General features: G+C 40.2%; 1 long non-coding RNA gene across 1 annotated transcript; it reads right to left on the minus strand.

Moving 5' to 3' along the window:
* Positions 1–2,021: 2,021 nt before the first annotated feature.
* LOC120324107 lies at positions 2,022–27,024 on the minus strand. The gene is made up of 4 exons (XR_005565119.1): positions 26,605–27,024; positions 15,072–15,279; positions 10,150–10,232; positions 2,022–2,052 (listed from the first exon to the last, which is right to left on the minus strand). It is a non-coding gene; the product is annotated as an uncharacterized LOC120324107 (long non-coding RNA).
* Positions 27,025–27,203: the final 179 nt, after the last annotated feature.

A 27,203-nucleotide genomic window follows, 5' to 3' on the forward strand; every position in this document is an offset into this window, starting at 1 on the left:
AATGGAAATAACTGTTTTTCTTTTCATGAAATACACGTATGTAGCAGAGTAAAGCACTGAGTCCAGCCATCTTTTCCTAGCAGCATTCACCAATTTTCCCAATATAATCTGCAAAATTAATCAAGTTTAGTTATTTCACAAAGGCAGAAATACTGCATATTTTGTCTCATTTTGATTTGCTTATAGTTTCTCCATATGTGTATGTGCTTCCAATTTCCATGTTTGCTTCTCGGCTCACCCAGCTCACCTCTTGGCCACGGTGCTGCAGCATCACCGATGCCAACCTCACCGGTGCATCCACTTGTCTGGCTCAGAGTTCTCTGAGGAATTTGCCTTTTCTCCCCCTCGTGTCATGACCTGAAGGGCTACCCAGCCTGCAGGTATGGGTTTGTAGGATTGTGTAATACATAAGCACATGGAGGCTTTACTCTTTAAAATTCTCTGCTTTATTACAGATCAGAGAAACACAGAATCATTAGGGTTGGAAAAGACATACAAGATCAAATCCAACCTTTAACCAAATACCACCATGTCAACTAAACCATATCGCAAAGTGCCATCTCTACTTGTTTTTTGAACACTTCCAGGTATGGAAGTCTGACTGGCATCACACCCAGCAAGTGTGAGGTGTTTCAGAAAGTGAACTGGAAGACATGGTGCCAGACATGAGCCAGTTCTGCAGGACAAAGTGCTGCTTCATTCCTGGCCTAATGTCTATTACCCCATGCACACAAACCTGCCCTCAGCCTCACCTCAGTCCAGAGGGTCATCACTGGAAGGTCTCTTACAAGGCATCCTGCTGTTTATATAACTGTTGGTTTGTTTGCTTTCTGAACAGGAATCCTACTGTCCCTAAATAGATTTTATTTTTTTCGAAAGCTCTAAATTCAATTATCCAGTAGCATCATCCAGCTGACAACCATCAGAACCGGAGCACTGAGAATATTTTCAGAATGAGAAGCAGAAGTAGATTTACTATTTCTTCATGCTGCAGTATTTTTTCTCAGATGTTTGACACAGCATGGGAGGGAATTAGCTGACCACTGCACAGCCTTGGCCTTCCTACCTCCATGTTGTTGATTTGTCATCAAATGCTGTTCTTTTGTCATCTAACAATCTGCCTAGTGGAAATGAAATGTAGCATTTTTTAAGATAGTGATATTTTTTTAACTTTCCATATCCTACCTTTTGGTAATTTTCAGGTAGAAGCAAGATCAAGATGTCTTTAAAATTTGCACCATTTCTGTTTGTGTCTAGATCTTCTGCAATGGCAAAATGAAGAGTGACACAATCCCACCTCCTTCCCTTTAGAAGACAGAAGCATGCCTGAGCCGGGAGTGTTACTTTCCATTTTCATATCATGCAAAAGAGGTTAGCCTGGGGTTTCTGCTTTTAGGTTTTGAGTTGTTTGGGGTTTTTTTCCATTTTCACAAAAAGTCATATTTAAGAAAATAACAGATTCTTTTCGAAAAGGGATAACTGGTAAATGTAGGCAAAAAATATTTTCTGTAATTTTCTTCCCATGTAGCTCTTTGGCTGGAATATAAAGCAAAAATTTTTCAGAACTTACATTCTGATGGAGGAAAAACCCCAACCAAAAAACAAATCTCAGGTCATCTGTTTTTGCAACTTGTGCACAGACAGGTTTTAGCATTCAGATCCTCCCAGAAATCCTCACAGTATTTTTCTCTGCTCCAAGCTAGCTCCTGCTTAATTTTTTTTTTTTTATGGCTTACAGCAAAATCAAATTGAAGGAACACCCTTTCACACCTATAGGCAAGCCAATTGCCAAAATAACTATTTTTCCTTCCTTGGACAAGGCTAGCAGCTTGCAGACTTAACATGATGGCCACAGAAGAGTGACACTGATTTGTGAGGTGATGGGAACAGCCATAACGGTGGTCTGGTTAGAAGGAGACAAGTACTTAGCAGAAGAAAACATCTTCTGGAAAAATGCTCTCAGAAGAAATGCTTGCCAGCCTGGGAACCAGGCCTGTGAACCAGAAGCCTCCTCAAGAAGTGCTCAGCTGGCATCTTTGAAGTACTGAATACCTAGAAATTGGAAACATCCAGAGATGCCATTGATAACTGCAAAATCAAGGAACTGAAACAGCAATTTTTTATCTGAAAAGGTAAAAAAATAGTCTGGAAAAAAGGGGAAACATCCTGAGAAAGTGTGAACTGGTAGATGCCATAGGTTCTTCTATCTTCAAGGAGAGGATAACAGTCTGTGAACATAAAAATTGGTTTAAAGGAACAGAAAACATTATAATCTATTGGCTGCTGCAGGTGAAAACCAGAAATTAACAACATCTATTGGCTGCTCAAAGTGGTGATGTCCTATGTACTCTGATGTCTCTATGATATAAAAATGACTTATATTTTATCCAAAATGCAACTGTTCTCTCTCTGACGACTTCCTGTGTTGCACATACTTTTCATTCCATAAACATTGATTGTTGCTATTATTGATTGCTGACATACTATTAATTGCTGAGAGTAATTTTTAATAACTTGGGAGATACATATTCCCCATTTTAATCATAATTTTCTAATGCCGATTTTTGTCATAATTTGTGGTAAATTTGGAACAGGATGCCCAGGGAGGCAGGTCGTGTGCTGGTAGCTGAAGGGCTGCTCCTGCTTAGGGCATTCCTCAGAATTCACCCTGGTGTATCCTCCCTGGGGGGCTACGTGGAAGTGCCTGCTGGCTTGATATCAGGACAAATGCCAGACGTGGCTTTGTGCCTCTAGTCAGCATGGACACTGTGCTCTGTCCCATGCCTGCATTCAGTGTCACAGTGAGCTCACACTGTCACATCAGTAAGTCTAACAGGGTGTTTCACAGCATCCCCACTACCTTTGCACTTGGTGCCAGAGGGTAGAAGGACTGCCAGAGGAAGAATAAATATTTAGGGATCTGTAGATGTTGCAGAAATAGGGTGCAGCAGAACAGAGGATTAAGTAGAATCTGAAAAATTAAAACTGGGAAAAGTTAGAGGTTATTATCGATTTATGTTTTGTCAGCAAAGCTACTTTGAGGGTTATGCTGTGAATGCCCCTAAAAAAACACATACAGTATATACCAATATTTACAGGCAGTGACTTGCTCCAACACTTTAATGGAAAGTAAAGTAACAGATAAGACAGGAAAATATGATTTTTTTTTTCCTGAGCTTACTCTGGCCAGAAGATAAAAGCTGTAGATCCTAAGGAGAGAGAAAAAACATTGATATAAAAGTCAGCATTAATCCAGGACCTGAAAGTTGTACATTCACACTGTACTGCAGTAGATGGTTCTTATTCATCAGAGAAACAATATATATGAGCGCCCATGTGGAAAAGTCAGCTTGTGGGGCTGATGGCTTCTAAGCTAGAAGTGTTGGGGAGTGATGGAAATCAAACCCCAAAACAACTGACAGTTTGGAAACAGCAGAAATTTAGCAAATAGTTTCAAAGAAGCTTCAGAAGGTGACCTTATGGGTGATACACGTAAGACCAGGACACACTGATAACATGTGAGATAAGTTCACCCTTATTGTTCCTGATTAGAGACAGAGATACAGAGTGGATCTTTGTCATGCCAGTAACCAGTGTGCTATGGAGCCTCACTTCTGCCAAAACAGTCCCATTTTAGAGGAAGCATCTTGACCAGTTCATACTGAAATGAACTTCCTTTAGATCATCCTACATGCAGTCTGATCTGGAGGAGACAATAGGATGGATTTGAAACATGCTTCCCAAATCCAGATGGAAGACTTAATGGATGGGAAGAATATTTTCTTTTTTCTATTCTTTGGACTTCATCCATCATTTTGGCCAAACATACTCAACTCAGATTTGGAAATTGGACTGGTTCTAATTAAACCAATTTTTCAGGGAACAAGATATTTCATAAATATTATGAACAGTTTCCATACAAAGAAGAGAGAAAGCTAGATAAAATAATTAAAAGCAGACCAGAAATCCAGAGTATTTATGAGTTGTATCTTCATCCAGGTTCGTTCTGTAACCTTCTGCAGTGGATCCTTCTTGCTGTGTTTCACAAAAGAATAACCAAATAGATGAACTACATCTGGGATTTAGATACCCCACTCAGGGTCTCCACAGGCTGTTGGACAGTGTACACCAGAGCTGTGCTGCTCTGCTCTGTTCCCAGACCTTTACCCTGTCTGGGAAGTTGGGCATCTCCCAGCTAAGTTCATTTGATGCACACTCTCACAGAGTATATTTCTCTGAATCCAGCTTGGTGCAGCAGAAAGAACGATAAAACCTCGTACATCTGCTGCACAATGGAAATATTTGATTTTAAGAAAGGTATCACCTCTAATGTGTTGCTCCTCTAACAAGCCTACAGGGAAACAGTCAATAGAGGCATTTTCTCTTGTTCTTCCTTCACCAATTTTCTCCTGTATTTCCAGTCTTCGAGAACTAATGAAAGGACATACCAGAATGCCTAATAAAGAGCAAACAAATGAGTTTTTCTTGTTTTTCAAGGTCTTTGGTGATAAACACCAACAACAGGTCTCACTTGAGTAATTTACCAGCCATTGGGTAAAACAAGAATTCCCAGACTGGTGGGAACCAGCTGCCCACTACAACAGCCCAATGAGAAACACAGTGTAGTCCCCTTAGACCACCAGGCATAAATATCTGTTTGCCATATGACTCTGTGAAAGGAGAGTTAGATAGAAATTTTTTGCTGTAATTCCTCACTGAATTTTGGTAGCAAAATAAGATTCTGTCACATGCTGACCTTTTGGCAAAACAGCATATGACATGGTTATCTTTTTCTGTTGGCAGTTCAAGGTCTGATGATATTGGGAAGAAAGGGTGATCCATAGTGGGACTGGACATTTAGGGTCTAGGGTGGCACTGTGCCTATATCTGCCTGAACTTCGTTTCAGTTTTACATGTGTAAGAAAAGTGGTGTCCATTTGGCTGCCTGGCAGAAGGACTGTTTAGAGTTGGATGGCAAGGCTGAAAGGCACCTTTCATCACCCTGTGAGAAGAAGCAGATAGGATATGTCAGTGTAATTTAGTGAGGGAAGCCACATTCCTTTTCCAGCTCCCAGTGGACCCAAAACCCAGAGGAAGGCTGAAATGAAGCTGGGGAACTAGGTTTTATGAAAGTGCCTGCAATGTTAGGAGTTTCCACAACAGTCTTAAGAAATCTGAAAGGTATTGTTGTAGTACTCCAGGTTCACATAGAGCTTAGGAAGGAAAATGCACCTGATCTCCTGCTGCCAAGATTGGCTTGGGCTATAGCCCTGTGGCTGTGGATGTTTTCTTGATCTTGGGCTGCGTCGGCTGATCATAGCCATGAGTCTGTGATCCAGTAGCTGCCCTGCTGCTGTCCTCTGTGCCCATTCCACTACTTGATTGCAGCTTAAAATAATGATCCACCTTCCTTTCCTTTTGTTGTACCTGTGTTTTACAAAGCTTCTAAAGGAAAGATGATGTTTTTCCTTTCACCATTAGGGAAACCTGAAGTTTCTCTTTCTTTCTATAACTAACATTCTTCTGAAACCTCTCTCACTTCTCTTCCAGCTTTCTTTTACTATTAATATAATGTGTGTACTTCCATCTCAACTGCCGTTTTAGTCTGAAAAGTGACTGTGAAATTATTTTTATCTGTAATGTCCTCCCTGTAAGAATTCAGTTGGATTTTATTTTAGTGACAAAGACTAAGTAATCTATTACTTCACTGATATCTTGAAAAGAAACTTATTTATGTAAAGCTTTTCCATTTTGTTCAGACTTATGCAATTCCAGAGCCTGTTCACATAGGTCCTAATTTTCAGTTGTCTATAGCCCTGAAAGATGTCAACGGATCTGAACGGACAAAATTTGTCATCTTGGTGCTTATGAGTTTACAGAAGAAAACTAATTCTCAGACCACAGGTCGAATCTGCAATCAATTTAATGACAAGCTGCTTATTTGTGTGCTGGGCAGATTCAGTTCCAAAGTATTGAAATTTCCAGTGTCATTGTGGTAATAGTTTTCCATTAAGACACCAAAGTTTTTAAACGTCTGGGAGGTTAAATTCACAGCTTTTTATAAACTTAGGCCAGACCTTCACTTTTCCAATATGATGCAGAAAAAGAGCCCTGAAGCCTCATGTGGCATTACTGAAGGCAGGGTTGCTACAGGGTGGTGGGGATCACAGAGGTCCTGTGTGCACCATGTGTCTCTCACCCACTGCCGTCTGAAAAGGGATACCCCTCCGCCTTGTCAGATGTATAACTGATGGTCTTTACTGAAATGAAAATATAAAGGGATAAAATTGGGCACTGTCTTATTCTTATCCAACTGTCTCTGTAAGTGCATTTTGGAAGTTTTCCTGATGCTGCGAGCTTGACACATTTCTGGCATTTTTAATGTAAGGCACGTTACACATTATCATGCAGTGAATATGATAAATTATTCCACTTCAATTTGCTAAATTCATTGTAAAATGTGTTTTATCTGAATGTTTTAGTTTTGCAATCCCTTTTAACAACTGAGTAATAGACAGTACTATACGTTTTTATTTCATAGAATCATTCACTTCTGATTCAAGTCATTAAGGTTTATGATTAGTAAGTATATTGATGCTGCTATTTGCTGGCTATCATGTCTCTTTGTAGGAATGATCCAATTTTCAGAATTAATTTGCCATCTCAATTTTTTCCATAATGGATGACGTTTCACATTGTGTTTTAAGTGATGTGACAGAAGACCAAATCATGGGAAAAGACACTCAGAAGATCACTCACCCCTACTTTGAGGAAGAATCAACTGCATTTCTGCCATGACTCATGGGTATTTGCCAAAATATCTGTTTTTGAAGTTGTCTAGCGGTGGAGGTCCCAGAGTTCATGTGGTAATAAAACCAGTGCTTCACTGTATTTCATAGTTTTTCATTAGGGCTTTCTTCTCATATTCAGTTTGAATTCCCTTTCTACAATTAAACCCATTCATTCTTGCTTTCTCTGTTCTATGCATACAGAAAAAATGGTTTTACCCTTCCTCTGAAACATCTTTTTTTCTACATGCTCAAATACCATCTTGTTCCCTCAGACTCTTTCTCTGTGCACTGAACATCTCTTCATTCAGCCTTTCTCATAAATCCTGTTTTCTGGTCCTCTGATCATTCTTACCACTTCCATCTGCAGCCTCTGTGTTTGCTTGCTGGCTCTCCTGAAGCAGAGTGCTCTGAGCTATATTTGTAATAGAGCTGAGCTAGCACATTATGGTTTTAAATTATTTTAGGGAGACAGTAGTATAAGAAGAAAACCCACCAACATCTTAAAAAAAAAGAACAAACAAAAAAAACCAAGGAAGGAACGGAGGATGTGTTTGTGGTAGGAGTCAAACTAACAAGGAACTAAATAAATAGTTACGTTTTCCAGGTGAATTTGATATTCACAGCCCCACCCCCAAAAATCCTATCTACAATGCAAGTGCAGGAAATAAAATAGAGCTAATATTTCTAGATTATGAGGCATGTGGTATAAACTTGGTTAAAAATATCTACAGTAAGGAGGTTTAGTGATATGAGGGAAATAAAGTGTATAAGCAATTTCAGAAAAAAAGAAATCCCCTATGTGTGAAGGAAGACTGTGCTACTCTGGGGCGCTGGGACTCTACTTCAGTGAGAGCGAGAAATTGCATTTCTGTTAGTAAATATTAATGAAATTGAACTATTCATGGCAAGACAGTTGCCATAACAATTAAGTTGCCAGAATGACCAAAATTTTACGGAAGGACCCTAGGTCATAACAAGTGACAGCACAACTGGCAGGAGAAAAGACCAAGAATGTATCAATTAATACAGTATATATATATATATATACATATATATATATATATATATATACAGCCACGAAGATGACCAGAGGACTGGAGCACCAAGGTGAAGAGAGTTGGGGTTGTTCAGACTGGAGAAGAGGGCAGACTTTACAGCAGCCTTTCCGTATCTAAAGGGCACCTACAAGGGAACTGGAAAGGGACTTTTACAAAGGCATGCAGTGTTAGCACAAGGGGGAATGGCTTCAAACTGAAAAATGGTAGGTTTAGATCAGATTCTTTGCTGTGGAAATGGTGAGGAACTGGCACAGGTTGCCTGGAGGGGTTGTGGCTGCCCCATCCCTGGGGGTGTTCAGGGCTGGGCTGGAAAGGACTTTGGGCAACCTGATCTAGTGAAAGGTACCCCTGCTTATGGCAGGGGATTGGTATTTGATGATCTTTAAGGACCCTTCCAAACCAAACCACTCTATGATTCTATGATTCTGTGACATGTCCAGTGTAGTTTGTACAGATGGAAAATAAAGATATATTTATATGGATTTCTTTTAGATGCATTTAGATTTACAAGTGCTTGCTTTCACCAAGATGAAATGTGTATCATCAGGGCCAGAGTGGTTCATTTAGCTTGGACAGTATGATATGGTCACTGCTGGGATTTCCTAGTGAGAGTCTGTCTGCCCGAGGTCAGTGAGAGACCAGACTATGGTGCTAGACTCCCTGCTGCTGTCCCTGGCTTCACCCTGGAGACCATCATGCAACACCTCTTGCCTGTTTTTTCTTGTATAAAATGAGAAGACCTTATTCTGAGTCTGTGTCATGCCTTAGGTTCTGTGGATGACAAACCTTTTCTCCAACAGGAAATTTCTAATTCTAAAACTATCCTTCAGTGGCTGCATTGAATCTCATGCGGGTGAAGAAATAGTTCTTACTTATTTTGGAGGTGTTTGGACTGCATATGTTTATGCTTCAGTGAGCAGCTGGATTAGTTTTAGGGTTTTGCCAGCGATAGCTGGTCTTTAACCATTAGTGTTTCAGACCAGTATATTGGATTTCCATAATTCCAGCTGTCATTCCTTTTTGTGTAAAGTAAGTTTTCAGATAAGGTGTCTACTCACATAAATCTGCAAGATATAATGAATGAAGGTAGAGGGAAAGTCAAGCAGGAGTGGGGGACAGGCTTATGAGAAAAGGTTAGCAACTAGAGCTCCTTGGAGAGAAGGAAGAGAATGAAGGAGCAGGAAGGCATGGGCCAGCTGGCCAGAGGATGCTCAGAGTAAGTTCCTTGAGACTCAGCTTCCTCCTGAATATCAACTTTTGATTTTTGGTTTAGACATAACCTCTGAAAAAGTATTACTGTAAGATAGGAAAGATTAGACACACTGCTGTGGTAAGCAGGTATTAATCATAGGTTGCATAAATTCTCAGCAACTGAAACAAATAGACCACTATATAGAAACTATCTGTCTCTGCTGAGTCTTGAAACCATTATTTTAGCATGAAGAATGAGAGGCAGCAGACAATGGGATTGCCCATGCTCCAGGGTGAAAGCACAGAAATCCCCATACATTACTTCATACAACAAATTCTCTGATGAAGTGCATTGGTTTGTTCCAAATGCTGTTCATCCAGATAAAAGATGCTCTTCTAAATTTCATGTCTCTCACATACATCCATCATAAATGCCATTGGTTCTATGGACATGATTTAATCACCCTAATGGGCAGTATTATGATTTCAACTTCTTCCTTTAGGGAAGATGCAAAAGAGTTTCAAAAGCTCCTGGGTTATATTGAAGGAGCTCCCTAGGCTGGGGCAGACCACTGCAGGTTTCCTTTCCCGTGATAAAACCTCTTCTTCTTCTTCTTTTTCCTCTTTTCTGATGTGACAGGGTTTCCAGAAAGGCAGAGAACAGTTCCATCACGGTGAGCTGAGGCTGTGCCCCATGTCATTGGAGAGATGAAAGCCATACTGACAAGATGCTCTGCAAAGATGCTCTTCATCCCCAAGAGACCCCAAGAACACTCTAGGTCCCTGTGGGACAGCAGCAAGCAGGTTGCACTCTTTAATACTCCACACCTCAAACATAGAACCCTGTCTCCATTTTAAATAAACATAAGCAAATTCAGAGAATTTTGTATATTAACATCGTATTGACAGATCAGGGGTGGAGGTAACTTCTCTAGGGGCTGAAAGGTTTCCTTCTGAGGGAGCAGTGCAGTCAGACCATTGGTAAGCCTTTGGCCCGTGCCCTGGTTTTGTTGACTCCTATATATTTGTATGTGGGAAATTCTGTTTATAACTGTAATGAGAGAGACCAAAACATGGTAAAAGCTCATGACTGTAGCAAAGATAATTACCTCTTAAAATGTGGGTTGATCAGTGCCTGGAAGAGCTTTCATTTGTGGAGTTCCAAGCTGTGGTGCAAACAGTCCTTCCATCTCTGTTTTCATAACAATGAGCATAGTTAGTCAATAAACACCCTCCCTCCATCACTAAGCTGGGGGTGAAAAGTTTTTGACCAATTTGCATCTGCTCTCTGCAGGAGGGCTCAGTCCCAGAGACAGCCTTTGGGCTCAGATTGTTTCTGTTTTAAAAGGTGCATACCCCAACTCCCATACAACTGAAGATACCTGATTAAAATACTGATGAATTGCATGACGCAGTTATTACATGTGGACAAACTGAACTAATTATTTTACCCAGAGATTCTTGAAGTGTCCCTACATCATAATGAAAAGGCTCAGTTGATATTTACTGTGTTTTTGATGCCTACATTTCATTGCTATTTCAGGTGTGCTGGCATGCTCTACTTGAATTTCACTTCTCCCCTTATGACTAATCTATGATGAAGAAGTTGTATTTGCAAGGAGAGAAGCAGCTCCATAGTAAAAAAGGCCTTGCCAAGTGAGGCAGGAGGGAAAACAATACCTCAACACTTCTTGTCTGTCATTCACCTGCCCTCCTACAATGCGAGCAATTCATTGAATATCTATTTGTGTCATTCCTATTAAAACTTTCCATCTTAAAGGGCTAAGTTCTTTCCCCTACTGAGATTTCTCTTTTATGGAAAGTTTGATGTCAATGTCTAATTCTGTTTCTGCTTCAGACTCAACCTCATACCAAAAGCTTCTTACTTAATGCTGCCAGATAACTTCAGATTCAACCACTGACTGAAGATCTCCCTTGGACCCTAATGATATTTTTCTCTATCAAATATAACTATAATCTCTAAAAGTTTTGATAAATGAATAGAGAAATAAAGGATACAGAAATAAAGGATACATTAAGTCTAGGCTCTATAATGAAGGACATAATGAAAGTAAGATTTAAGAAAAACAGATGTTTAAAAGCCAGTAAGCCACAGAGTTTCAACTCAGAAGCTATGCTGATTGTGAAATATAAGCAGGATTGGCATCAGGCTTAATCATTATTAATGCAATACTTAGTCTTCATTTTCCATCCCTGTCCAGACTTGCATTTGGTAAAACACTCTTAAGAAATAAGCACTGTTGTCCTTTTTTTTTAGTGAGATTAAGCTTTTAAGCCTTTTCTACAAGAGCTGTTGCAATGGCTGAGACTAGAAACTTTAGGCTGCCATATCTATCTCTTCACCATTCAATTGCTCTCATTTTGCAGTTGTCCTTGGAAATCTGCAGTCCTTCCTGTCAGCAGCCTCTTACATAGGAGGTGGACAACTGTTGAGGTAGGTGAAGACACCAGAATGGTAGCACAGACTTGAACACGTACTGTGAGCCTGTGAAAGCTTTGTCTCCTGCTCTTCAGCTAATTCCCAGCCTTACTTGCAGGGCCTGGCTACATCATGCTGCCAGTCAACCTTGCATCACTCCACCTTCTACACAAGAGCACTGAATCAAACAGGTAAGGTATAGAGCCATCATTTCCAGCAAATACATGAACTGAGGACTGCTCTGTATTTCATCCGCAAGTGGTACATCATGGTCACTATCAGGACCCAAAAATATATATCCCTTGGCAGCTCTCCTCTACCAGAGGAGGCCACTTAATGGCTTCTTTCAGAGCTTATGCTAACACTTCTCTGTGGATGGCAGGAGCAATGTACCAGCTCAGCAGGTCCTGCTTTTTCCAACTTTTAGGACATGTCTAACCATTATGGGGCTGTAGCTGGAAATCCCAAAGGTATCTTCCAGTTCCATTTTCACAGTCCACAACCCACATTGTGAAAATCTTTGAATGCTAAGCAACATTAAAAAACCTTCACCTTCTAATAGAGGATGAAAATACAGAATAGGATGCTCTTTTTTATATATATTGTAGCTTTTTTGTATACTGCTTGGCAGTCAGAAATGAAATTACTACCTTGGCTGCCTCATCAAGGCCATAGCATATTTCTTCCCTCACAACCAGATGGTTGTGGGGCAGCAGTTGCATCAGCAGTTCAAGACCATACTGCACAGTGGTGTGCTCTGCTGTTTTACCTTAGTAAACATATTTTGTGGCCTTAAACCACATCTTATTTCTTTTTAGTGCTGCATAGTAAAAGTCAGTCCTTTAATTTAAAATGGGACATTTGAAGTTGGATTTTATAGGGAATCAGATTTTCCTTTGGTACCTGTAAACTATCCTGGGGAAATAACTATTGCCACTCCAAAATCGTCCTGAAGTCATTCAAATTGAAAGCAGGGTGATGCTGAAACCACAGACTGCAGGTCATTATGTGAATAGCTAGTAATCTGATGAATTTTCTTTCCATAGGAACATGCATATAAGAAACATTGTAAAAGGAAGGTTTATATTCATAGAATGATGACATTTATGTTATGTTTTACAGCCTTGGGTTATTTAAAAAATGTTATTTTAGGTTAAATTATTTCACCTTTCTAATTCTTTTGTCTTATTTGATTATTGCAACATCTTTACAGTTGTACCTTCCAGTTGCTCAGAAACTCTCCCTCTTTCTGCTGCATCAGGTATTCTGAACTTGCACTCAGATTTATATGCCTCAAATCCTATAATCCGTGTCTTCCTTGTCTTTTAACATTAAAAGCCAGTTGCCACTACTGATTGGTTTCTGCAAATACCTCCTGACAAAATTTGCAAATTAGTTTACCCGAAACAGTGAAGTTTCAGCTCTGACCACTTGTTTCATCAGTCTGGTGTCTTTTCTTTCTGCCTTCTGCATCCCATCCATGCTTTCTGAGCATTTTCTGTGTAAAGTTGTAGTGGAAAGGACAGCCTGAAGTAGCTGTTAGCTGGTTTCAGAGAGTTCCTGACAGTTTTCCTCTCAGAGTTATAACTGATTATTGCACTGGTTTTGTTTTCTTTGGGGGGGATATTTTAAAATGCTGTATTTTTTTTCTCTCTTTCCTGCATGGGAAAAAAATTGTTTGAATTCAAACTGAAGTTATCTGTACTGTGTATGGGAGAAGAACAAAAGAGGAAGGAAACAAAGGATGTAAATCCAGTTCCTTGCTTCTGACCTCGAGGGGAGTGGGGAGGCTCTACTGAAGTGTCTCTCCTTTCTACCTGCCCACTAGCCCACTGCTCACTCTAGTAGCTTCTCTCACTACTAGTGAGATGGCTGGCAACATTTGGCAGCTGCCAATGGCAGTGGTTCCACAGGCAGCTTGCTATATGTGGCATAAAATCCCAGTTGGTCCCGTTGCATTCCCACAGATATGCTGAGCACACATTTCTGTATTTTTCTACTGGGGTGTGGCAAGTTATCCTACTTTGAGCACAGAGGTTCTATCATTGTTCCTAATGTTTCTTTATATCATGCTACATCCAAAGATCATCCCAGTCCTTCAAAGTATTGCTAAGCACACCCACCCTGTTATGTACATTCCCTGAGGGAGGACAAAAGGTCAATTGTTCTCTGAGTGAGGCCCAAGCTCAACACTGGCTGATATAACGGGCTGGGCTCTAAAAGCCTGTGGAGCCAAGACTTGAAGAGAATAAGGCCTGTTTTCATCTTTGCCCTGCATACTTGTTCATTTATTGCAGGAAGCTGGAATGTGAACCCAACTGGCAGTGAAATTAACGTATGGGTAGGTTGGTTTAAGAAAATCAGACCTCTTCCCTGTCAAGGTAGCTAGGCTGACTTAGGGTGGGCAATAGCCCTAGGTCATTTTGGTCCAAGAAATGGCTTTGGTTTTGCATTTGTTTTTGAGCTTTCTGTCTGAACAATAAAACTGTGTCTCAAGGGTTGGGATGATGACACTATTTTTGAGCAAGAGAGGTGGAGAGAGATTTTATAACTATTCACGCTTACTTTCTCTTCTCACCTGCTGTTACAGTCCCTGATCAACTTTGTCTGGGAGGTAGCTGGCCAGCCAGAGGTGAAGCTGGGTCACTTTGGGATTCAGCTTCCTATAGCAGGATGCCACATTTAGCAAGCTTGGAATTTGTTGCATGGAGGGAAGTCCATGCCTTATTTAGGCCTTTGGAGCACAGGGGCTTTGCTGTGCTAATTTAGACAAGAAAGGGAGTTTTCATCACTTGATCCTTGAACAACCACATGTTCCCAAAGTATTGGATGGTGACTACATATGCACACATAGCCGATGCGCTTGGCATCCTTTAGTATGGACAAAATGTTGCATGGAGTGGTACTTTCTGGGCTTTGTGCTTCCTGGGTTGGAAAGGGTCTGGGCTGCTCTCCATGGCTAGAAAAGACACAAAGTGTGGCCAGTCCACCTGGAGTTTGTATTTGCTGAGTTTTGGAGTACGCTTTACTCATTTGTGCATAAATGGCAAAATGCCCATGTTCCACTGAAAAGCTTCGGAAATCACTTATAATGTTGTCGCTCCAGAAGCCGGTAAAGGTAGATCCAATTTATGAAAATATTGTGTCAACTTCCCGTAGTAGATAAGTAATTGCTTATTGTTGTTTGTTTTCTTCAGACATTAAGTTCTCAAGACAATCTAAGTGAAGAGAGTTTGATTCTGGTCAGCTCTTCCAGAGTTGTTAAAACTCATCTGTATGTGACAGGTAGCAGTGTATGTGTGGGAGGAATAAGAAGAGAGATTAGCAGAACAAACTTTCTACCCTTACTTTCCCAACCTGACAGTGAACAGCCACCACACAACACAAATCCCACAGTCCAGACATTTTTCACAGCATTTCCACTGAAGTTTCAGATTTGCAGCTCAGGGAGAGCCAGAGTACTTTGTAAAGCCTAGCCCTGCCAGCATCAGCTGTGTCTTTCAACTATGAACTAGACCTTCACATCTTTTCAGCAGGGCAGTGCTGCAAGGGGCTGTGGCAGTGTAGCAGGGTGGGGCCTGTGGGCCTTACCTTTGCTTTATTCCTCAGAGGAAGAACGCTGCCTTTCCCAGAGCTCTTGCCTGGCTGCCCAACCACAGGATGGGTAGGATGTCTATTGCCACACACAGGACAACTGAGGCTTGCACGCACCATCTTTTCCTGGCTGACCCTGGTGTTATCATATTCCGTGTTTGCTGATTCCATCCAGATTCATCTTGTTTTTGGCGTCAAAATGGCTCTGTGGAAAAAAAATGAAGACATAATTAGCAAGACTTAACATCAGGTTTTTAGAGATAGCTTTGGACAAAAGTTGCAAATAAGATAGAAATGTAATTTTTATTTGTACTTAACAACATTGCTTTTTTATCTGTTTTCTATACCTGTCACTTGCATTCTTCTGGCATGTCCTAGGTGCTAGAACTAGGGCTCCAGACATTTTCTGGGGCTTCTAGATGGCTCCCTAAGTTTTATATCACTCTACCTACCCCCTCTGACATTTCTTTCTAGTTAAAATTTGAGTACAAATGGAAATATTACAGATGGTTTTAGCTGGAGCCAAGTGCCTTCAGTACTTCAGAGCTGCACAGACAGCCCACTAACTAATTGTCCCTTCTCAGTCTGCTCATGTTAAATTCCTTAGACTTCTTTTGGGGTTACAAAAATATTCTTCTGTGATATATAATATCAGTAAGTTATGCTTTGTTAAGTGACACCCATATCCCCAGTTTCTTTAAAGAACTACATATAACCCATTTAATAATAACATGAATAGCAGACCCAGCAAGACATCTGCTTTGCCCAAACATGTCTGGCAGTTTCACAGAATCACAGAATATACCAAGTTGGAAGGGACCCACAAAAATCATCGAAGTCCAACTCCTGGCCCTGCACAGGACCATCCCCAAGAGTCACACCATGTGCCTGAGAGTATTGCCCAAATGCTTCTTGAACTCTGTCAGGCTTGGTGTTGAGACCACTTCCCTGGGGAGCCTGTTCTAGCACCCAACTCACTTCCTCTTCCCCCCGAAATTCCTGTGGTTCTTGTGTGGCATAGTATACCCTGTACTTTTATAAGAAGTATAGATAGTGCTCATGTAAATCAAGGTATATTTCCAGAATTTCCAGTCTGGTTTATCATAGTGAATAATGATGTAATCTGAATGTGATTAATTATTGGAAAAGCAAATCTGGAGATATGGATTTAAAATTATTTACATGGAGGGCTTACTAAGATTTTTAGAGCTTAATTACCTTTACTTTTGCTATTAGTTGCATCAATGTTTCCTATCCCTTTTCATGTGTTTTTCCATAAAATTCTTAAGTGTGAACATAACAGAATGTTAAAACTAACATTTTCCTAGCAGAAAAGAAGCTAATTCCTAAGCAAGGGAAGCACCTAAACACTTCAAATCCTTTGTTCCACATTGCTACCCAGGGAGTGCAGAGTGGCTTATCTCATTAGACTTCAAAGCATGACACAGAATATAGGAGATAAAAATATCAGCAATATTTTGTACTCTATAGGAGTACTCTATAGGAGATTTTGTACTCTATAGGAGATTAAATCAGGAGACGGTACCAAGTTTCATGCAAAGAGAAACTAACATTCAACTTGTCTGCTATGAGAAAAAGACCTCTGTCTAGTCTGTTCTGTACTGTCCCACACAAAAACACAGAAAGGAGAACAAACTGCAAACTCTTCTGGGTCTTAGACCTGAAAGCATAGAAATCACCACTGAAATGTCAGAGAAGACAGAAATCAAAGTCTCTTATAACCTTTAAGGTGAAGTTGACATGTGCCTTTTTTACCCTACATGACAACATTACTATGTCTGTGCTATTTGAACGCATACTATTAGAGATAAAATATTCATCAGCCACTTCTTTTAAAGATACTGTTAACTCTTTGTTAATTAGATGTACTATTACATGAAGCTGACCATGCAACTTCATATTCATGGAGAAAAATACTGAGATGGGCGTGAAAAGTTATACACTGACCGGCAAAGGGAATGAGCATGGGATGAAGCCAAAGGTGATAAAAAACAAAGGTGATAAAAAAAAGAGTCGGGAAAATCATGTTCACTAGTTCATGCTGACTTCCAGAGGAATATAATCTGTGATTCTTAAGTCTTCCTATCCCCTATGAACAGATTTCTATACTAGTATGCCTCTGTCCCTACTAGAGCTGGTTTTCTAAGTAATAATTTGATATTGCTAGCTGCTACTCCATTGCCTTCTTGAGCAGCTCAAGTGGCAGATCCTTGTGTGGTGAATGGAAAATTTCCAGTCCTGGTGATGACCTTCCTAAGCATCAACGCAGTTCCACTTAAGAGAGCTTCTGTTTTGAATTTGCTGTTTTTTCAATTCATGTAATTATACTGATACTCAAAGTAATATGCAATCACTACCAAAAAGTAGCGTTATAAATGGTATTAGGCTGGGAAAGTGTCCACTACCTAAGAAATGTTGAGTGATGCCACATTACCATCACATTACAAATGTATATGGCAGCAGTGGAACTTAAAAGCTGTTTCACATGAGTGAAAATCTAAATTCACAAGAAAATTTTGCTAAAGATTTGCAAAGGTGTCAGGCACCCTTATTCTCCTACTGACCTCTGTATTTGGAGCTGTAAACCTTTTCTCAAACCTATTGACATGGCACCTTTTATGGTACTAGGGCCTTTTGTTTTAAAGTGGAAGAAAGTTTATTAAATAAATAAGGATATATACTGTATTAATTGAAGAGAGAGCATCTACCAGCACAGCCCTGTGAAGCTTTATGTAAAAGCCTTGCAAGGGAACTAGAAGTGAGACTGAACTGGTAATGGGAGCAGAGGGAAAAACAAATGTTGACCTGATTTTCTCTCCCTCTCCTTACAGCCATGCAGAAGCCAGGTAGGCTTGTAAATGTGTGCATACTAGGCGGGAAAGGAGTACTTATTTTGAGCCAAATGGTCTCAAAGCTTGACAACATACTTTGCCAGAAAATTTGCTTTCCTTATACAGGAACCAGGTGTGGCTTATGATACAGCGATAAAATCTTTGATTAGACAAAATGTGACGAAAGTTCTGCACTTGCTAGAATAAAGCTAAACAGCTCTGCCTGTAACTCAACCTGGTTTGCTGCCTAGGAGATAGGGAAAAGAGGAAAGACTGTTATGGGAGGCAGCAGATATTTTTCTTATCTATATACCCTTTAAATGGCCTCATTACAGTAGTGTCTGGATATATTGTTCTTCTTCCTGAAGGCTCTCAGGATGTAAGGAAGCAATATTTTACTGATTTTCAATGAGGATTAAGGTACAGGGTACAAGCAACATCTGTGGCATTGTAGGAGGCTGACGCCAGCTCCTCAGTTTCTACTAATCTAGCTATGGACCTTCCCTCAGTTCTGTTTTTGCTTCTTGTATGTGCAACTCCATGCACAATTTTAAGCATCTGCAGGGAGGTTGCCTTCTTCCATATGTGTAATCATATTTACCTAAAATACAAGATTCTTCAGTAAAAGCAATTGAAAAGGAGGGCACAGAAGAATGAAGTATGTCCAATCTTATTCTGACCTTTCTGGGCTCACAATTATGCAAATCTAATTGCATATACACAGATCCTTCTTCTCCAGACCTAGCATTATTCAAGCAATAATGATACATTGTGATTGTTGTAGTGGAATGTGCTGTGTTTCTATTCACATCTAACCAAATTTTATTGCTCATCTTTGAATTTTTCCACTAAGTAAAAACTATCAGATTCAGAAATGTTAGTTTCTCTTTGCTGTGTTTTCATCGCTACAGTGCTCCACCATCAACTAAGAAGATTGATCTAGACTCGAGGTTTCAGTGTCTGATCATGGGTAACTTGTGGTTGATATCTCATAGGCTTCATCTCCTTCCTCCAACTTCCATGTAAAATCTTTGTGGTCTCAGGCAAGCAACCAGTAAATGAAGAATATGATTTATGATTGTGAGAGGAAGTTTTAGCCTATATTACACAAAGGATATTTGAATCATTCAGAAAGATGTGACCTTCAAACAAGGGATTTGGGCAGTGCTGCTGTTCAAATCCCTAACTACAGTTCTGAAACCTCCTAATTTGGTTTGACCCCAGCCTTTCAGTGCCCAAATACCATGGGGAGTTTATCACACCAAAGGCTGAGGATCACTGTGAGTTGTACTTCCATATATGCCTCAGCTATGATGAAGAGCAGTTTGTTGTCTGGCTTATTCTTGAGCTGGCTTTGAATCTAGAAGTGGGATTGTGGCAATTAGCTATTTTCTTTCTGTAATTGGTAATTGGTAGATGCTCTCTCAGCAGCTTGTGTGATGCGTTACATCAAAACCAAGTAAACTGAAAAATTGGAGCCCAGAATTCTTTGTCAGTCCAAGAGGTAGCAACTTAAAAATAAATGTTACAATTTTTCAGACCTACTGTGTACAGGGCCATGGACTTGGTGTCCCTGGGATGTAGTAAGAACATCTCTGAGATTACGACATCTTTTGTGCCATCTAAGCAGTCACCTCCATTGTGGATGGGCTGCTGTTTCTTGCTCCCTCAATCATATCAGCAAATGAGGTCAGATGACAGAAAGTCTCCAAATACTTATGTATTCCCACATTCCCTAAAGATGTGAAACTGACAAAAAGCAGGAGCAGAAAGGTAATCAGCCTGAAACCTTGCTCATGTTTTGAGAAAATGTTTTAGCTCTGTCTCAGCCAGCTCTGATTTAATTAGAGGGAGGATGCCACTCCTGTTGTCTTTGGATGCCTTTTATAGCTGAGGTTGGGGTGAAGGAAGGTTAAAGCTCCAGCATTGTAAATAATGTAACAGTATTTTGTCTTGACTTGGAATCTTAGAAAAAATATTATTAAATGATCATCCTTATATGATAAGAATCTGTTCAAAAAGTACTTTTTGTTGGAAGAATTTTTGTCTATTTTTCACTGGGTGTGCTTTCTGAAGTAAAAATTTCAGAAATATTTAATACGAAGCCCATAAACAGCAAGGGATTGAGCTGTTGTCTTTGGTATAATCGTGGATTTTATTTGTTTATACGTTATCATTACAAAGAATGCAAAACCAAGTTCCATCCAGGAAAACATCCAGTTAGAATTCTATTCATAAATATTCAAAGCATCATTTTATAATAAATATTTAAAGTGTCTGAAGTGTAGTGACTGGAAGGGTTTCAACACCATTTTTATAAGTATCACTTCAGGGTAGCACTCTGTAACTAGTGGTAGTTTGGACTGAAACCAAAGTACAACACCCAAAGACACTGCATTCCACATCTAGTACTACTGGGACTGGCCACGTGCATGACCTTCATTGAGAGGATCAAAGTTTGCAGGGCAGCAAATGCTGCATTTCCCTGTTCTGGCCCATCTCTGGTTTTTGTCATTAGCTACAACGCAAAGAAAGAGAGTGTGTGTTAAGATGACAAATGCTTGATGGCATGGCTTTCCCTAAGCTAAATTAATATTGAACAGCATGAAACTCATTGAATGAGTCAGGTAATGAGTCAGCAGAGCGGTTAGTGGCAAAAGTGCAAGCCTACGGCTTATAGGCATGATTTAGAATTGAAAATCCACAATCTGTTTTCTTTATGAAACTTCAGAGATCTCAGGAAAACAGCTTAACATGATTGTCCAGGCTAGCAAGAAACCTTGTCCTTTATCACATTAATACTCCTCTGTGTGAACTGAACCATAAAAGCATGTCCATAGAGAGCTCATCTACTGCTACAAAAAGTTTACAGATGCTTTGTTTCATTATATTTTTTTCTATGAGATAAGAATATCTAGGCTTGAGTGAAATGATCACACCGGCACCAGCTAATGCAATTTGTACTGTTTGGCTTCTATTAGATACGAAATCCCAACAGGAACACAAAACAAGAAGAGGACCACTGTGTAATCAATGAATTTCTATATTTTTTTCAAAGGAAAGAGTAAAACACTGCTTGAGAACTACAACCATTTGCCTTTGAAATGTGCCGTTAGCAGTGCTCAGTTAGGTAGTGCCAAATGCATCAATTAAAGTCTAATTTTATACATTTACAATACCTGGGTAGAGCCGTTAAATAGTGAAAACCATAACAATTTAAGATCAGTATTTTATAAGTGATTTTTAAGTAGAGGAATTCCTGTCCTAAACTGTATCTTATACTGTTTAGATTTTTGGAGTTTAAAACTGCAACTTAACATACAATGAAGAAAGTTTCGAACAAAAACAGAGTTCAGAAGTCCTTGTCAGTGTTGGGATAAAATATTCTATAATTAATCATTGTCTAAAAAGAAAACCTCAAACCCAAAAATATTTTAACTAGGAAATGTATTTGTGTAGGTAGGTATCAAGGAGAACAAAGATCTCTATGTTTCATTTTTCTTCTTTCCCTGATATAAGATTTTTTTAATACGAAAATGTTGACAAATGTTTTGTGATATTTGCCTCAGAAATATACTCCTCAATAAGGATAAATGTCACTGAACAGTCTAAAGAAAATCAACTCTCTTGAATAGCCAGAGAAGCTTGCATTACATGCTCAGCTCTTTCGTGAACAGATTTTCTTACTTAGATTGGGAATTTGTCTTCATCTTTTGCTGGAGCCTCACATGGCTGTTGAGCTGATGTGTCTGGCATCAGCAATGCCTTGCTTTGTCACATGGTAAGGCTCTGTTTCAAGTTCTTCATGAGTAGCAGGTAGTCCATACACATCACTTGTGCTGCTAGAGCTTACGAGGGGGAAATCGATACACATATGGGACTGTTGGGGAAGTTGTAGTGGACCAGCCAAACAGCATTAAAAGGTTTGGACTTCCACTCTCTCTGGAGAAAGTGTGAGTAGTCTCCCACAATGGAGCGGATTATGAACTAAAATCGCAGCTGGGTTCAGGAGCTGAGAGGTACATTTGCCGGTCCTTGTTCTCTCTTTGGTCTTCTGCATACTGTCAAGATGCCGCCTGAGCAGTTTTCAGCCTAGATCTCTATGATACTTAATTTGGGAGTAGTTCCTACAGTGAGAGTGACTGAACACTGGAGAAGGTTGACCAGGGAAGTTGTAGAGTCTCCATCCTTGGAGATATTCAAAACCTGACTGAACAAGATCCTGAGCAACTTGTTGTAGCTGACCCTGCTCTGACCATAGTGGGTAGACCAGGCAATCTCCAGAGGTCCTGACCAATCTTAGCTGCTCTGTGTTTCTATGAAGTACTAATGGTCCCCGGCAGCAGTTATTCCTACACTAGCTCCAAGACTATCTAATGGTTCCTCCATGCAGGGGGTAGTAGTCTTATTTAAGGTCCTGCTGTCTCTCTGTGTGCTGTATAAAATAGAATGTCCCAAGAGACACACTGAAGTTAAATATCAGATTTCAATCCCTGGTAAAGCTAAAGTTTCATGGACTTTATTTCAACAGAAATCTAATTTACAGACTGTTTGTGGAGCTCTCAGGGTATCATTATCAGGACTTAATCACGAGAGATGGTGTTCAAATACAGAGCCAAAAAGGACTGCCTATCCCTGAAAAAGTGCAACTCGGGCATAAAACAGAAAGATGAAGGAGAAATGCATAGATAAAACAAGTAGATATAGTTAGTAGCATTAGGAATCTAACCACTATCAAATTTTTGTAGGTGTTTTGGGAATTTAGGGAACATTTCCTGAGCATGGGGGAAGGAGACCAGCACGGAAGACTGCACAGTAGTTCTTGTCTGATAATGTAAAAAATGAGTGTTGGTGGCCATCCAATAATTTAACTGCACAGAAGGGAATGATTGGATAAGTATAAGAAGGTCAGTGCAAGAATAAGGCAAATACCTAGGGCAAAGAAGCAAACAATGTTGGATATGAAATTAATAGGAAATTAATGCAAAATATGGCTTTATGTCAAAGGGAGGGAAATGCATAGATGTAGAGGGAAATGGTGCTCGTAGCTGAGGAGGGGTGATAGTATCCAGAAATGAGAGATTGAGGCAGCTGTGAAAAGGAGAGAAGAGATGCAGAAAAACATTTTCTTCTTCAGTTTAAAAACTGATGTTGTAGTCATACTTCCAGAAATATTCTTCCAGCAGCTGGAGGTCACTGTCCCAGCTTGCCAGATTTGAGTCCATAGCCACATCCCTGTGGGCCATGCAGAGCTCCCATGTCAGGAAAGGCAGAGATGGTTGAGCCAGGAGCTGGTCCCTGCAGACATGTGGCATGTGGCTTTCAATGTTTGTCTTTTCAGGCCAAAATAAGGCAAATATTTTACTAGTTAAATGTCATAGCAGCTAACTTACTTTCTTATTTATATTGCTAAGCATTGGCTATAAAATATCCCACACTCATGCCACTTAACCAGCAGATGGACAAGAGGTCAAGCATATGGAAAGGATACTTGAGATGAATGTGAGCACCTTCTTAAAGAAAAGCACTGGGTTTATTCATTTTATTAGGTGAGTTGTTTAAAAAGAACCAAGCAGGTAGACATATTTTTCATATATGTAAAATATGTTCTGTGTCAAAGATTATTGTTGGTGTATAAGTTTGGAGCTGGCTCCCAGCCAAAGTGCCAAGACCCAGCGAAAAAGCCTTCTCCCCAGAGAGGGAAGAAAAAAACCCGAATAGCCAAAGCTATAGCAAAAATATACATTTATAATTATATATACAATTTGAAAATATTGTACACATGATAGGGAGCTCCCAAGGGGGAAAAAAGGGAAAAGGGAAGGGGAAACAGGGATAAAAAAACCCCACTAAAACAAATATCCTCCAAATATACACCATTACTACAGAGCTAGCGAATAAATACAAAAAACAAATTAAATACTTCCCTGAACAAGACAGAACTGTGCGAAGCACCAACCAACTCCCTCACACCCCCCGAAGGGACCGGAGATAACGGCAGGTCTGAGCAGCAGGCCCTGGTCTATACAAGCAAAGACCGTCTGCAGAGAGACCTGTCGCCTTCAGCCACCAGAAGAGAAAAGAGAGCGAGCTCTCTTATCTGCACCTTTTTATATGTTGTGTTACCGAAAGGGATGATATGAAATACTTCCTTAGATTTCTGACCCCATTGCTAAGGAAGGCCTAAAAAATCCAAAAAACCAACCCACTACAGTTGGCCATGTTTGTATTAATATTACGGTGCTACCTGAAATAATAAGTTCCTGAGATATTAGTGTTGATGACAGGATTAATAGGGTCACTGTATGAAGTGATCTGTAGGGCTGTCCTTTTCTGAACTTATTGCAGAAGCTGTTGCCTGTGTCCTGTGCTGCTCTATTGCTGTTCTCATTGTATAGATGAACAGACTGTGTTTGCCTGAGGGCAGATGAGGAATGGAGCAGCTGGGAGAGACACAACTGTTCTCTGCTTCCCTGATCCAGAGTTTTGATGCTGAGCCCATGCATTGCTTCGGCAGCAGCATGTCCCAAAACCCAGCTTTAGAGGCATCTGAACTGTTATCCCGTTAATCACAGTCCTTGCATTCCTTCCCATCTTTTCATTGTATTAATGTTTTCCAGTAAGACCTATGGCACTTGCTGGCTCCTGCACATGGTGGCGAGCACATATATCAAGCTTTGTTCAGTTTTGCATCAACTAGATCTCACCATTATCCTTGTTTGGACAGGATGTTGTGTCATCCAGTGCTCCCCAGGCAGCACATGTGTGATGGCAGTGATGTGGGTTTACATTTTCACAGCGTCTGTGATGAACTTCAGTAAAAGTGTTGATGCTGTATGAGGCTATTATGGCAACTGCCAGAAGCTGCAGGCTGGTAGGGGCACTGGGGAACGCTGGCAGAAATCTGTGATCTCCAGAGTAATGTGAAGCCCCTCACCTTAGGGAAGCCAATTTATGGTGTCCTTACTCATTCAGCTCCAAACACCTGGACAGGAGCAGTTGTGTGAGGTGCCTGTGCCTATCAAGCATTTGCAGGTGCTCACTGGCCAGGGACTGCGGGTTCAGCCCCCTGCCCAGAAGGGCCCATCTTGAGGAGCCCCTGGTGTAGGGATGCTGGGCCCACAGGGCTATGTCCTGGCTGTCCTGGGTGAGGATATGGTGAGATGGGGGCACATCCACTGCCCTTGCCTATAAATCCATCTGACTGCAACATGCTGTTTCTACTGGGCAGGGCCTCATGAAGCCAGGGTTTCCACCTACCTTTGGGCTACAGAGCATGTCTCTCAGGCTTAGCAGAGCCCACAGCGCTGCCCTTGCCACCTTGGAGACTGTACTGTTCCGTGAAAAGTATCTTCTGCTGGAACATTATGCTATTGATCTCTAAAGGAAACTCACAACTTTTATTTAAGAAAATATATTTTAGAGCTTTTCTCTACAACTTAAAAAACCCCCAAACTAAACAAAAGCAAAACTAACAGAAAATAATTAAAAAGAGTTAGAAAATGCTAGCTCGAGAACGACACTGGAGAAGATGGATAAGGCCAGTTCACTGAAACCAGAGTCAGCACTGTGCTCTCCAGGCCTGTAAAGTCTAATGAGATTTTTTTTTCACCTTTAACACTTAGAGAAGAAGATGAGTAAACAAGGGAATACACAGATTTCTCTTAGTTTAAGCTTAATTAGAACCTCTCCCATTCTTATTTTATCGATTTCACGGTTCGTTATGTTTTAAAAGTCTTCCAAAATTATCTCCATCTCTGTCCAGGATTTAATGTGTTTTTCTGAACAATCTTGCACATTTTTACAACACCTTTTGAAGATGTCTTTATCGTAAAAGACTAAGGTATGACAGTTGACAAAGTCTTAATGGGGAAATGAAAGCTGAAAATTTCAGATTCTCACTAGGGTGTGGATTGCAACAGAATTCTACTCTATAAAGCATTAATTCTCTATGATAATGCTTTTGATCCTTCAAACACTCTGTGCATATGTGCAGCATCTTGGCTTACACAAAGGTAAATGGGCAGGAATGAGTTTGAAGTTCAAGGTAATAATTTTCTGTAGTGGCATTTGGCTCGATTATCTTCATCAATAATGAAATACTTTTAAGGTATGTCAGGAATGATGGATTTCCATAGGGGACCAAAATCTACCATAAACTTTACTTCAGGTACTAGGTTCCTATCTCCAGACTCAGTTTTGTTCCCCCTGCCCCTCATCCAACTAGGCCACTATTTTTAATTGCATGTGTTTTATACTCTTTTGGTTTTAAACCACATCCTATTTTCTCTCACGATACAGAAGCAGAGGGAGGTAATATGTATGAGTTATACCACAGAGTGAACTCAAGAAAGCATCCCATCACTACATGAAAGTACAGCAGAGGAGAGTACAGGGCAAGACAGTAAAGTGGAGAAGCAAAGATGGAATAGAATAGCAAACCTCAGGAGGGACAGAAGGGTGTGAGCTGCATCCCACAGTGAGGAGACATTTATGCCTGAGGATTACAGATGACTTTCTTAATTTGCTGTCCAGTAAACTCTCTCAGAAAGCTAGATCTCTGGAAGATATTAAATTCCTAGAGTTTTTATAGAAACTGATCTGTGGATTGTGAAGAAAGAATAGTCCCCAATGTTGTCCCATTTAAGGTCAGGCTGCTAAGTGAACTCAACACTTACCCTCTGCCTTTGGCCTCCTGGCTCGCAGTCAAAAGCATGTTGTTTCAAGCCAGTCACTCTTCATGCTGTCCCTTGCCCCTCAGAAATTATGTCACTTGCAAAGAAAACAGAATATGTTCTTGGGAATATGAAAATAAATATAAGAAGGGAGGATATGTGGGAGAAACTGGAGTTATAAGCGGACGCAGCTGGGACAAAGGAGAGAGACAAGGAGACAAAACTGATGGGGTTTTGCAGAGAAATCAGAACTCTGTTTGAGTCAGCTTCCAAACTTCCACTTATTAATTAGTGTATAAGTCTGAATGGGGGATGGGAATGAGAAATGTTGCTTTTGTATATTTAATGGTTATAAAAAACACTTGGACCTTCCAAAAAGATATTGCTTTTGGGAGACTGAGTAATGAGACCAAAGTTTTTTACAATAACAAGAATCTTTCCAATAGGTTCAGCTGGATTAGATTTGTCCAATTTTTATCATCATTCAATACTGTGTTAGAGATCTGTGCTCTTAGGAGCTCATGACTGAAAAAACAGATGTTGAGCTAAGATACAAAGAGAGAGAGAAAACAAATTATATGCATTTCTTTTTTTGCCTGGTT

This window comes from Pipra filicauda, unplaced genomic scaffold (genome assembly GCF_003945595.2).
Source record: "Pipra filicauda isolate LSUMZ 115617 unplaced genomic scaffold, ASM394559v2 scaffold425_size644529_pilon, whole genome shotgun sequence".
Taxonomy (NCBI): domain Eukaryota; kingdom Metazoa; phylum Chordata; class Aves; order Passeriformes; family Pipridae; genus Pipra; species Pipra filicauda.